Source organism: Lynx rufus, unplaced genomic scaffold (assembly GCF_022079265.1).
Source record: "Lynx rufus isolate CCGP_SWC_20201006 ecotype Redwood Valley unplaced genomic scaffold, mLynRuf1.p SCAF_3, whole genome shotgun sequence".
NCBI lineage: Eukaryota > Metazoa > Chordata > Mammalia > Carnivora > Felidae > Lynx > Lynx rufus.
Window position 1 is genome coordinate 122,986,620 of NW_025814845.1, and position 12,728 is coordinate 122,999,347.

At 39.9% G+C, this 12,728-nt stretch overlaps 1 long non-coding RNA gene across 1 annotated transcript; it reads right to left on the reverse strand.

Annotated features, from left to right (window-relative positions):
* Positions 1-5,299: 5,299 nt before the first annotated feature.
* LOC124521061 (uncharacterized) lies at positions 5,300-12,669 on the reverse strand. The gene is made up of 3 exons (XR_006964441.1): positions 12,513-12,669; positions 11,109-11,263; positions 5,300-5,329 (listed from the first exon to the last, which is right to left on the reverse strand). It is a non-coding gene; the product is annotated as an uncharacterized LOC124521061 (long non-coding RNA).
* Positions 12,670-12,728: the final 59 nt, after the last annotated feature.

Sequence of the window (12,728 nt, forward strand, 5' to 3'; positions counted from 1 at the left end):
CAGGGTCTCTAGATTCCTCCCTCTACATTATGCCAAGGGAATTTTTACACCTTGACTTCATCTAGTGTGGCCCCATTGAGTCCAGGCTTTGGTTCTCTAGAATTATTCTAGCTGCTCCAATTAGCAATATTTGTTGAAGGCAACAGAGTGCCAGAGGGTCTTATACCAGCAATGAAATATCGCACCCTGAAAATGACACACACGACTTTTGCTTATAAGCTGTTGGCCAGAACCACATGCCTCCTCCCGTAAGGGGGACAGCTAAGTGTAATCTTTCAGGGTGCTGGAGAGAGAGAAGAAAACTGGGTATGTGTCAGCACCACACCAGGTGAGTCAGGGCTGCCACAAGTGATGAAGAGCTACACTATCACAAACTATTTATGCACCCTGACGGACAGCCCACTTGGCTATGCATCCTCTCTCATTTCTCCTGAACCACTACCAGAACCACAGTTCCCGAAATCCTCGACTTGGAGGATTGCAGCAGCTTTGTTTTATGTTAGTTATTTCTTTGCTCCCTCCCAGGAGCCTTTTGCTAGTACAGTTCATTGGTGTCTTCTGGACCTAGTAGAGCCAGGTTGTATAGTTGCTACTTATGTTTTATAATGGAATGCTACTGGGCATGCCCAGCGTTATGGTTCAGTGATCACATAATAGCTGATTTGTGATGGGTGATTTAGGTTGTCCAGTCACTTAAGAGTCCCAAAGCCAGATGCTCAGTTTCCATCAGGACTCAATAACGAGTTATGAACTGCTTTTCAAAATGAAGAACAGTTACAGCATGAACTTCCTCCAAAACCTTGTCTAATCTGGGGCCTGCCATGGTCTCCAGACCCCATCTCTGCTGCCAGGCACACTTCCACTGCCATTAGATCTGTTAGGCTGTAAGGCCCAACAGGCATGCGAGCTTGCTTAGTGGCCTGGACCTGTTACGGAGCTAGTTCTTGTTCTAGGACCCACTGAAAACTGGCAGCTTATGGGTTATCTGCTGCATGCTGCAGCATGCCCAAATGCGGTATAGGTGGTCACCACAATCCGGAAAGCATCATACACTGTGCCTCTTTCTTTGTGGTGGTTGGGGCAAGGTACTACCACTTATCTCTCTGTAGAAGGTATCGCCTAATATGCTCCGAATCACTGGACCCCTTGAAACTTCATCAAAGTGGCAAGGCCCTTAGGAGCACCTGGTAGCTGGGACGGTTAAGCATCCAACACTTGATTTTGGCTCATGGTCCATGAGTTTCAGCCCCACTCGTGCTGACAGTGCAGAGCCTGCTTGGGATTCTGTCCCTCTCTCTCCCTGTCTCTCTGCCCCTCCCCTGCTCTCACTCGCTCTCTCAAAATAAATAAACTTTAAAAAGTTGGGGGGCCAAGGCCCTTAACTATCACAGTTTATTGTTCCAGTCAATATACATCTAAAACTACAGCTGCAATTAACATCATAATCTGATTAGGTCTGCAATAATCTATTATTTTTCAAGGCCCTTTAGCCTTTTGCTCTGGTCACATAGAAACATTTTATGCAGATATAATAGGAATCACTATCCCAGCTTCTCTCAAGGTTTTTATGGCAGTGGTAATTTCTACAATCCCTTCAGAAGTATTGCTTACCAACTGCTGTACTGTGTGGGAAGAGTTCCAGAGCCCTCATTCCGAAGGAAAGGGAACCAGAGAATGGCATTTCGTTAGTTATCAAGTATATGTGTGTGTGGATTCTCACCATATGTTCTACAACTGTAATAATAAACACCATATATTCTATAATTGTAATAAAACACTAGTGCTCTATAGTTCCAACTAGACCCACTGTTAGCTGAATTTGAACCAAGACTTTATCTAAAGCCTGACATCCATAAGCATCTACTTTGGTGGACTTTTGTAGCGTTTTGGGTCTCTGGGGATCAGTGTAAAATTAGCATCAGTATGCAGTAGTTCCCAGAAGTTCTGGATATTTCTCTTTCCTCAGTGCACAGTCCCCTGGGTAAATAGCTACGGGTCACTCTGTGGAAAGCTCTCCACTCTGTGGAGGAAATGCACTGTATACACCTATGGCTGTACCACAGTGTTCTTTTTCAGAGGCTCTCTTGCCTCCACCTCTGTTGAGGGGCTTCAGATCTACACACTGGCTTAGTTCTGGGCACCTGGTAAGAAGACATGAATCCAAACAGTGATGTCTGGTTAGTTTGTCCCCAGCTGAGCTCAGAGTATTCCTTCTATGTAAAGCAGAACCTGGGTAGGCTGCCCAGTTGTTTCAAAACACACCTGTTACTATTTTCTGTTGATTCATTGGACTGACCACACTAAACAGATCTTTGCTGGGATCTACCACCTAGCCTCTACCCCTCTGAAATTCCATTTTCCCACTGTAATCAGGAAATGCAATTTTTGTAGCACTTCCCCCTGTCTTCTATGGGTTTCAGGACAGAGTCCCACAGAGATGCTCTCTTGTTCCCTTACCCAATGCTTGGTGAAGGAAGTGGCCTCTGGGCTTTCCCAGAGGGCATAGTGGGTTTGGAGAATCAAATCAAGAGGCTGCCACTGCCTCCAGCTTCTTCACGGAACCCCAGAATGCTGCTAGAAGACCACAGCTATGCTGAACACCTCATTCTGCCTTCTGAGTAACAGAGAATGCATTATTGGAGGAACCTAATCACTACAGAACTTTAGCTCCAAAGGGTTTGAGAAATGTACTGTCTAGCTGGGTGGCTATGTCCCTGATCACAAGTCTTCTCCTATGGCAGAAGGGAAGACCAGGCAGATGTGGGAGGATTACCTCCAGGCTGTCATGCTTCACTCTCCTCTACTGGTTTCCTCCCATTAGCATTTAAACATGCTCAAGTCGCTGTTGTTTTATTTCATCTTTGGATTAAAAAACAAAACCCTTCCCTCATCCCTATGTCCCCCTGTATTTCCACCTCCTTATTCTATATAGTTCTATATTATGAAAGAATTGTCCTCAAATACTTAGTTATCGGTGGATGTAAGAAAGTCTGAATTCAGCATAGGAAAGGAAGCTCGAGATATCAATCTGCAATGTATGAAACTGACAGCTGTGAAGTGACTAAAAGTTGAAGATGATTCCAGTGTCAGGTCATTTACTAAAAACATCAGGTGTGATAGGAAAATAATGGGCCCCAACGACGTCCATGTCCTAATTCTAGAAACTCTGAATATGTTACTTTTCACGGCAAAAGGGATTTTGCAGATGTAATTAAGGACCTTGAGATTATTTTAAATTATCTGGGTAGTATCAATCTAGTCACATGGTCCTTAAAAGTATAAGATGAAAAAAAAAAGTGAGGACTCTTGAAAGGAACTCAACCCACTGTTGCTGGCTTTGAAAGCAGAGGAAGAAGACCATGAACCAAGGATGTGGACATCCTCTAGAAGCTATGGACAGCCCTCAGTTGATGGCCAGAAAGGACAGGAGCTCCAGTCCTACAACTTCAAGGAACTGAATTCAGCCAATGACTTGAATGAGCATGGTAATATATTTTCCCTAGAGCCTCCAGAAAGGAATGTTACCCTGCCAACTCCTGGGTTTTAGCTCTTTGAGGTCCATGCCCCCAGAACTGTTAAGATAATATACATTATTTCATCAACTAAATTTGTGGCTGTTTGTTATGGCAACAACAGAAAATAAATCAAACAAGGTATGGGGTGCCTGGGTGGCTCTGTCAGTTAAGCATCTGACTTCAGTTCAGGTCATGAACTCTGTCCTGTCAGCTTAGAGCCTGGAGTCTGCTTCAGATTCTGTGTCTCCCTCTCACTGTGCCCCTCCCCCACTCATGCTCTGTCTCTCAAAAATAAACATCACAAAAAAATTTTTTTAATAAAAACAATAATAAATCAAACAAGGTACTTTTGCCACACAAGTCTTCCTTCCTGGGGACACTTATTATAAAACCAGAGTCGGGGCGCCTGGGTGGCGCAGTCGGTTAAGCGTCCGACTTCAGCCAGGTCACGATCTCGCAGTCCGGGAGTTCGAGCCCCGCGTCGGGCTCTGGGCTGATGGCTCAGAGCCTGGAGCCTGTTTCCGATTCTGTGTCTCCCTCTCTCTCTGCCCCTCCCCCGTTCATGCTCTGTCTCTCTGTGTCCCAAAAATAAATAAACATTGAAAAAAAAAATATTAAAACCAGAGTCCCTGAGATTAGGGGGAGTTGAAAAATGTTAGTTCCGGGACCACTGCCTGACTCTTATATCCTGACTGAGAAAAGGTTCTAGGGAGAGTATCAAGCAGGAAGGGAAAAATCAAAACGAGAAAACTGGAAAGCATATACCATAGGATTTGCACAATAGCAGCAAAAAAGTCTAGTTCTACCTCTAAATAGTAAAGATGATACATAAATAAGGACACTGGCCCAAGCCTGGTGGGACTCCATTTAGAACTATGCATACACAGAATATTGATTGGCTCAACAGTGCAGGAGAGGTATAATTCTCACCCCACCCCCGTATCCTACCTATGTAAAAGCACATAGACATGTGCTTTACGTGAGTTCACACAAGCGCAATTCACAGCCTGAAATATGAGAAAAGTAAGAGTTTTACCTTACTCCATAGAGAGCTCTCCTTACATTTGAAGAAGAAAACTATTCCTCCACAGTAGATTAAAATCCTCCCATGTATTCTCTTTACCTCATGTAATTTGTCAAAGCCTTCTTTCTATAGGGATCACCATAGTCTAGCATCTTAATGTACAAATGAATGACATATTGATTCTTGTTTAAATCCTAAAAGAATTTCTCAATATAAAAACATTTTCTTTTCCCATATTTTTATGATGCACAGAATATTCTTCCTAACCAGAAATACCTTCTCTCCCAAATCTTTTGAATTATCTAGTCTTGAGTCTGTTACTTAACATTAAGGTTTTTCACATTTCTTTCAGACTGTAACTTGATATTTCAGAAGTGTCACTTAAATCAGCCTGAAAAGAAAACATCCATGGAGGTAAGAGAAAAACAACTTTCCTACCAGACAGAGCTACTGGAAAGTTCATCTAGTGAGTAATAATTTATAGAAAAGGTAATTTATTATTTACTGTGCAAGTTGTTGGCATCATTCACAGCACCTTCTTCACTTGAGTGACAAAGGCCAACATATACAACTAAGGATTATCAGGTGGCTTAAGATACTTTATCACCTTTCGGGGCGCCTGGGTGGCGCAGTCGGTTAAGTGTCCGACTTCAGCCAGGTCACGATCTCGCGGTCCGTGAGTTCGAGCCCCGCGTCAGGCTCTGGGCTGATGGCTCGGAGCCTGGAGCCTGTTTCCGATTCTGTGTCTCCCTCTCTCTCTGCCCCTCCCCCGTTCATGCTCTGTCTCTCTCTGTCCCAAAAATAAATAAACGTTGAAAAAAAAAAATTTAAAAAAAAAAAAAAAAGATACTTTATCACCTTTCTTGTGAGAAAACTAAAGAACCCTACAGTCATTAATCCAGTAATTCTAGTAACACACTTTTGAAGATGAGGGCAAATGTTCTATTCACTTAAGTATTTATTTCTGTAGTTTAAACACAGAGCCTTTATAAGGAAAACCCAACATAAAAGTTAATGTACTAAAGGAAGAAACGTGAATCAAGAATGTAAAAATTAAATCTGTAACCAAAGAAAGCCATCAGAAATTATTGTTAGGCAAGCCCTGGAAATGTGGGAAATTGTAATTGGGATAAAATAAGAAACAAGGCCAAGGACAAAGGCAAATCCAAATCAGAAACCCAGGTAGAAGATCCTAGGACTGTAATTCCCAAACTGTGTGCTCAGGGGCATAGGACTCTGGAGTGAACTCACAAGGCACCATGAGATATTTTAAATGTTTCAGAGAAACACAGAGACGTTTGTGAGACATCATATGAATGTCTATGATTAGGTTGTTCGGACTTAATTACTTAACAAATGGAACTCTACAGTATTTCTTAGGCTCAAGACACTATGAAAAAAGTCCAAAAATGCTATGAACCAAGAAAGTTTGGGAATCTCTGCCTTAAGGACATACCAGGGTTCAAAAGACATAGCCTGCCTAGAGTAGAACCGGAAAGGTAGATCAGGGGCGCCTGGGTGGCTCAGTCCAGTAAGTGTCCGTCTTAGGCTCAGGTCATGTTCTCGAGGTCTGTGAATTCAAGCCCCACATCTGGCTCTGTGCTGACAGCTCAGAGCCTGGAGCCTGCTTCAGATTCTGTGTCTTCCTCTCTCTCTGCCCCTCCCCTGTTCGCTCTCTGTCTCTGTCTCTCTCTCAAAAATAAATAAACATTAAAAAAAAGGAAAAAAAAAAGAAAAGAGAAGTAGATCAAAAGTAAAAAGGACAGCGCCTCAAGCCTCTGCATGCCTCCTTATACATGGTAGGGCCTTTCACTCTACTGTAGCTTTAAAGAAAGGAACCTTGTACCCTATTACTCTGAATTTACTGCAGCATCCCTTCAAAATCAATGAATCTTGCTTGTAAATCAGTGAATCTTACTCTTAGTAACAAAACCAAAACCATGATTTTTCATTGTTGGTTGGGGACCAAACAACTAAAGTTCCCCAAATATTTACTATGAGAAAGTCTACTAAAATTTAAATACTTCTCTAGTGAAGAAATGAATGAACTTTAAGATTCATTCAGCAATAATAGTCCATTATAGAAGTTTTAAAATTTACTCTAAATTAGGGGTTGGCAAACTTTTTCCATAAAAAGTCAGATAGTATTTTTAAATATTCTTTTCTTTTTTCTTTTTCTTTCTTTTACAACTCTAAAAATGTAAGAGCTAACCGAAAGCAGTGGGTATGTTCACATTGTTGTCAACCAATCTCCAGACCTATTACATTTTGCAAAACTGAAATTCTCCATCCACTGAACTAACATAATAATTCTCCATTTCCCCTTGTATACCCGTGTGCATCGCATCACTGGACACCATTAGGGGATAGAAAGTCAAAAGGTCAAAGTACACACACCAATGTTCACAACAGCAATATTCACAACAGGCAAAGATGGAAACCCAAATGTCCGTTGACAGATGAATGGATAAACAAAATGTAGTCTGTACAGCCTTAAACATGAAAGAAATTCTGATACCTGCTACAAGAATGGACTTTAAAAATCATTATGCTAAGTGAAATATACCAGATGTAAAAAGGACAAATAGTGTATGAATCCACCCTCATGAGTACCTGGAATGAATTCATATAGACAGAAAGTAGGATAGTGATTACCAGGAACTGGGGGAAAACGGAAATGAGCAATGTGTTAAACAGATACAAAGTTTCAGTTTGGGATGACGAAAAAATTCTAGATATGGATAGCAGTGACAGTTTCACAATATGATGAATGTACGTAATGCCCTGAACTGTACACTTAAAATGGTTAAACAGTAAATTTTATGTTATTTTACCACAATAAAAAAAAATGTAAAAACATTTCTTAGCTTCATGAGCCATATGGAAATAGACTGGAGACCGTAATTGGGTTGCAGGCCATAGTTTGCTCTGAATCATAAGACCCACTAAACAAAATGAACAAAATGACATGAAATACTTAGAAGTTTTTTTGAAGTCATTGTAATTCATTTTTATTTCAACATGAACATGTTAAACAGATTTTCACATTTAATATATTTGTTAGACTTAACAAATTATAAGTGTACGCAGTAACTTATAAGTGTAGCCAGTAAATGTTTGAGAGAAGTCTCTTTAAGATTAAGTCAACTGATGCCACATTGGGGCACCTGCGTGGCTCAGTTAAGTGTCCAACTCTTGATTTCAGCTCAGGTCATGATCTCACAGTTAGTGAGATGGAACCCAGAGTTGGGCTCTGGCTGACAGCTTGGAGCCTGCTTGGGATTTTCTCTCTCCTCCTCTCTCTCTGCCTCTCCCCCACTTATGCTTGCTTTTGTTCTCTCTCTCTAAATAAATAAATAAGCATTGGAAAAAAAAAGATGAGATCAAAATGTATATAAGGACATACAGACATACACATAGAAATCAGGTATTACATGTAATATGTACAGCTTTACCTGTTATAGATGTAGGGAGGTACAAAGGAGATAGAAATAAATAAATAAATAAACCACGGTGTCTTTAACAAAGCTTAAAATGTAGCCTGAACAACGTGGTAGGTAAAGCTGAAACTTAATGGGCAAAAAATACTCAAAGTTCAGATTTTAAGTTGGATATTACAGCTAGTTCCACTTATATTTTCTTCCCCATTCATTTGGTACATAGTAGACCATTTTCCCTCCCATTTAGGGGAGAAGAGAAAATGGTACATTACAAAATCAAGCATAATGTAAAGACCTGCTCATATCCCTTCCCTACATTTGCAACCTTTAAATCTAACACTCACTTAACTCTTTCATTGGTTAGCATAATCTCAAATTCTGAAGGCAACATACTCCTAAAAAAGAAAACCCTAGACACCTTATGAAGGCTCAAAGTCAGCTCTAGGCAAAAAAAAGAAAAAAAAATCACTCTAAGCAAAAAGCCTTTTTCCAATAGATAGAGTGCACATAAATATGGAGACAGACATGGTTTCAGTTATCTACTCACTGGAAAAGATGCATAACAACCCTAAACAGAGAAGTAAAATAATCATTTTTATTATGCTTATGAATTCTTTTTAAGACTTTAACTTTATTGTTTTTTCAGAGCATTTTTAGATTTAAAACAAAATTGAAAGATACAGATAATTCCTATATAACCCCTAGCCCCTCCACACATGCATAGCCTCCCCATTACCAGTATTGTCCACCAGCATTGTACATTTTTTATCAAGGATGAATCTACACTGACACATCAAAATCACCCAAAATCCACAGCTTACCTTAGGGTTCATTCTTGGTGTTACACATTCTATGGATTTGGACAAAAGCATAATGACATACATTCATTAACATTATAGAGTATTTTCATTGCTCTAAAAATCCTCTATACTCTGTTTATTCATCTCTCCCTTGTCCCTGTCTGGGAGCCATTGACTTTTTTTTTTACTGTCTCCATAGTTTGTCTTTTCCAGAATGTCACATATTTGGAATCACAGTGTGTAGCCTTTTCAGCTTAGTAGTATTCATTTAAGGTTCCTCCGTGTCTTTTCATAGCATGGTAACTCAATTCGTTTTAGTGCTAAATAATATTCTGTAGTCTGAATGTACCATTGTGTATTAATCCATTTATTTAATGAAAAACATCTTGGTTGCTTCTAAGTTTTGGCAATTATGCATAAAGGTGCTATAAACATCAATGTGCAGGTTTCTGTGTGGACATAAGGTTTCACCTCCTTTGGGTAAATAGTAAAAAGTTCAGTTGCTGGATCACATGGTAAGAGTATACTTCATTTTATAAGAAACTTCCAAACTATCTTCCAAAGTGGCTGTACCATTTTGTGTTCCCACTAGCAATGTATGAGAATTCCTTTTGCTTCACATCTTCACTAGCATTTGGTGTTGTCAATTTCTAGATTTAGGCCATTCTAAGAGATGTGTAGTGGTAAGTCATTTTTTTTTTTTCACTTTGCATTTCCCTGATGGCATATGATGTGGCTGGCGCATCTTGGCATATACTTATTTTACATCTGTATATCTTCTTTAGTGAGGTCTGTAAAGGTGTTGGCCCATTTTTTAAACGAGCTTTTGTTTTCTTATTGTTGAGTTGTTTTTTTTTTAATTTTTTTTTCAACGTTTTTTATTTATTTTTGGGACAGAAAGAGACAGAGCATGAACGGGGGAGGGGCAGAGAGAGAGCGAGACACAGAATCGGAAGCAGGCTCCAGGCTCCGAGCCATCAGCCCAGAGCCTGACGCGGGGCTCGAACTCACGGACCGCGAGATCGTGACCTGGCTGAAGTCGGACGCTTAACTGACTGCGCCACCCAGGCGCCCCTATTGTTGAGTTTTAACAGTTCTTTAAACATTTTGGATAACAGTCCTTTATCAGATGTATTTTTTTTTTTGCAAATATTTCTCCCAGTCTGTGTCTTGTTTTCCATTCTCTTAAAATCGTGGATTCTTCAGGTCAGGAATTAGGACAAGACAGAGCAGGAAAGGCTCACTTTGGTCCACAAGTCTAGGTCCTCAGCTGGGAAGGCTGAAAAGGCTGAAGGGTAACTAAATGGCTGAGAGCTGGAATCTGCTTCTCCATTCTCATATCTGGCACCTAGGCTAACTGGAGGGCTGGGCTCAGCTGTGACTGTCAATCAGAGTACATTCAAGGGGTCTCCCTATTGCCCTGGGCTTTTCACAGCACATGGGACTCAGGTAGTCAGACTTCTTACATGATGGCTGAGAGCTACAAAAGCAAGGGTTTCAACAGACTGCACGGCCTTTTATGACCTAGCCTCTGAAGTCACATATGGTGACTATGATCACTTTCTCTATATTCTCTTGTATAAATCAATCATAAGCCCATCCAGATTTAAGAGGAGAAGACACAAAGTATATCTTTTCATGGGAAGGACATCAAAGAAGTCATAGCCATATTTTAAAACCACCAAGGGCATATTTGTATAGAGAGATGTGAAGACACATACCAAAAGGTTGACAGCAGCGCCCACCTCCCACGTTCCCTCAAAGTGAATTTTATTAACTTATTATTTTAAGTCAGACTAACACAAACATATTCTCCATCGGTGGCAAAATTCCATCTACCTATTTTCATGTAATACAGTAACAAACAGAAACTTCATTTCATCTATATAAACTGCATCAAGAATGAATAATGTCTTACTTTGGGGCCTAGTACCATTTGCCAGTTACAACCACTTCTTATCTTCCAAACACCATCAAGCTCAGATCCACCCTCAGGCTTAGACTAAGTCATATCCAGAAAGAATACAGAGAATACATATAGCAGATAAAGTAAGTAGACTAGAATCACACCAGCATTATGATTGCTGAAATTGGTGGCCATTCTCTATCTCAGTCATTGCTAGACTTTAGGATCTCGTGGACCAAGAAAAATTTCAGAAATAAAATAAACCAAATGGGAGCAAATAAAGTTAGCAACAAATATTTCTTCAAAGAAAATTATTTAGAAAATAACTACTCTATAACTGTCATTGGATAAAAGAAATAGAATGAACAATTTCAATATAATGCACAATCCTTAAGAGTAAGTTTAACTAAATGAAAAACTCACTATATTTTTTTCTTATTTCTCTGCTGATCTGTAGCAACTTCACCATAGATGAACCCCAGTTCACAAACTGGTGTGCAAAACTACTTGTCCATCTGACATTCTGGTCTCTTCCATCTCTTACTTTATTCTGATAGTTCTACAACTTTAGCTTGCTCCTAGGAAAGACAGACAAATAAGTAATTAAAACACAACATGAATGCCATAAGGATACAGGGAACAAAATCAAGAAAGTTTTCACAAATTAGGTTGAAAAAGGTTTGCCCCTGGGAAAGAATGAGGAAGACTATTAAAGGTGGCAATGACTGTGACTGAAAGCATAGAGACAATCTACGTATGCAGTATATCCAAGGAAGATACATTGTGAATCAAAAAAGTAAGTAGTGGTTATACTTGATTGTAGAGCAAGGGTTACTTTTCTCTTCTATATTCTTCTATTTTCTGAAATTTAACACTGGAATATGCATAAATTTAATGATCAGGAAATACACAATTATTTTGATTTTGTAGATTACCCTTAGGAAGAAGAAACAAAAGGTCTATTTCCCTTTGAGAAAGCAGTTTGTATTAAAAGAGGCCAGGTTGGAAAATGGAGATGTTAAAGACTGGAGTATGGATGCAGAAATGCAGCTCTAGACTTTGGCCAGGGCAGATGACACTGGGGAAGATAACATTCCCTCAATGCCTCTGTTAGAATTCTAGGCTAGGTGTACTCAGACTGAGGCCTTCTTGTCCACAGTCATGAGTCAGAAACTCTCAGGTGGCAGGTGTGTCTGACAAGTCAAATGCTTAGCAGTGCCTTTGGAATCAAGAGACCAAAGTTGGAATTTCAGCTCTAACACTAACTAGCTCAATGAACAAAGGCAAATTACTTAACCACTTGAAACTTTTTTTTTTCATCTGTAACATGGAGAACTGCCTACTTTTGTGGATTTAGATTAACTGATATAATGTAGGTGAAGAATTTAGTACAATGCCTGCCCCTCAGAACATGAGAATTATAATAGAGGACACATTTGTATATCTAATTGAGAAGTTAGATATTTGTTTGCTTTGTTGGTTTTAAAAGGCTTTAAGATCCTATTTGCCATTTGTTGTATAGGTTTAGCTAAAAGCTGTCAGTTGGAACGTCAAAACCTTTTGAAACTTAAATGTATGAGTTTTTCACACGAGTTCTAAATGCGGAAAGGATATTCAGTATTTGCAGTTGCTTCTAAAATTCAACTACCTTTAGAATTTTCTGCAAAATCCAGAAATAATTAAGTAGCCCTCCCGTAGTTTCTAGCAACTGATAGAAAACTAGGAGGACGCTTTCCATTCTTCTCTTATTCCACCCGCTCCCCTGTCCACTCACAGAGAGAACCGGAAATTTCTATGCAAATAAATGGCTCAGTTATAAGGTCTTACCCAGTCTTTCTTAATGCTGGAATACAGTCAGCAGAAGAACATAGCAGGTGTCCCTCAAGTGTTCTCCATCAATTCTTACAGCTTCCAGAATCCTGTTCACGGGCCTTTGGGGCAACCAGTACCAACTCCAACAATTCCTAACCATCTCCTCTCCTACCAACCTCCTAACCTTGCTACGCCTCTCTACAGCCCCTCCCCCCGCAAATGACCAATCAG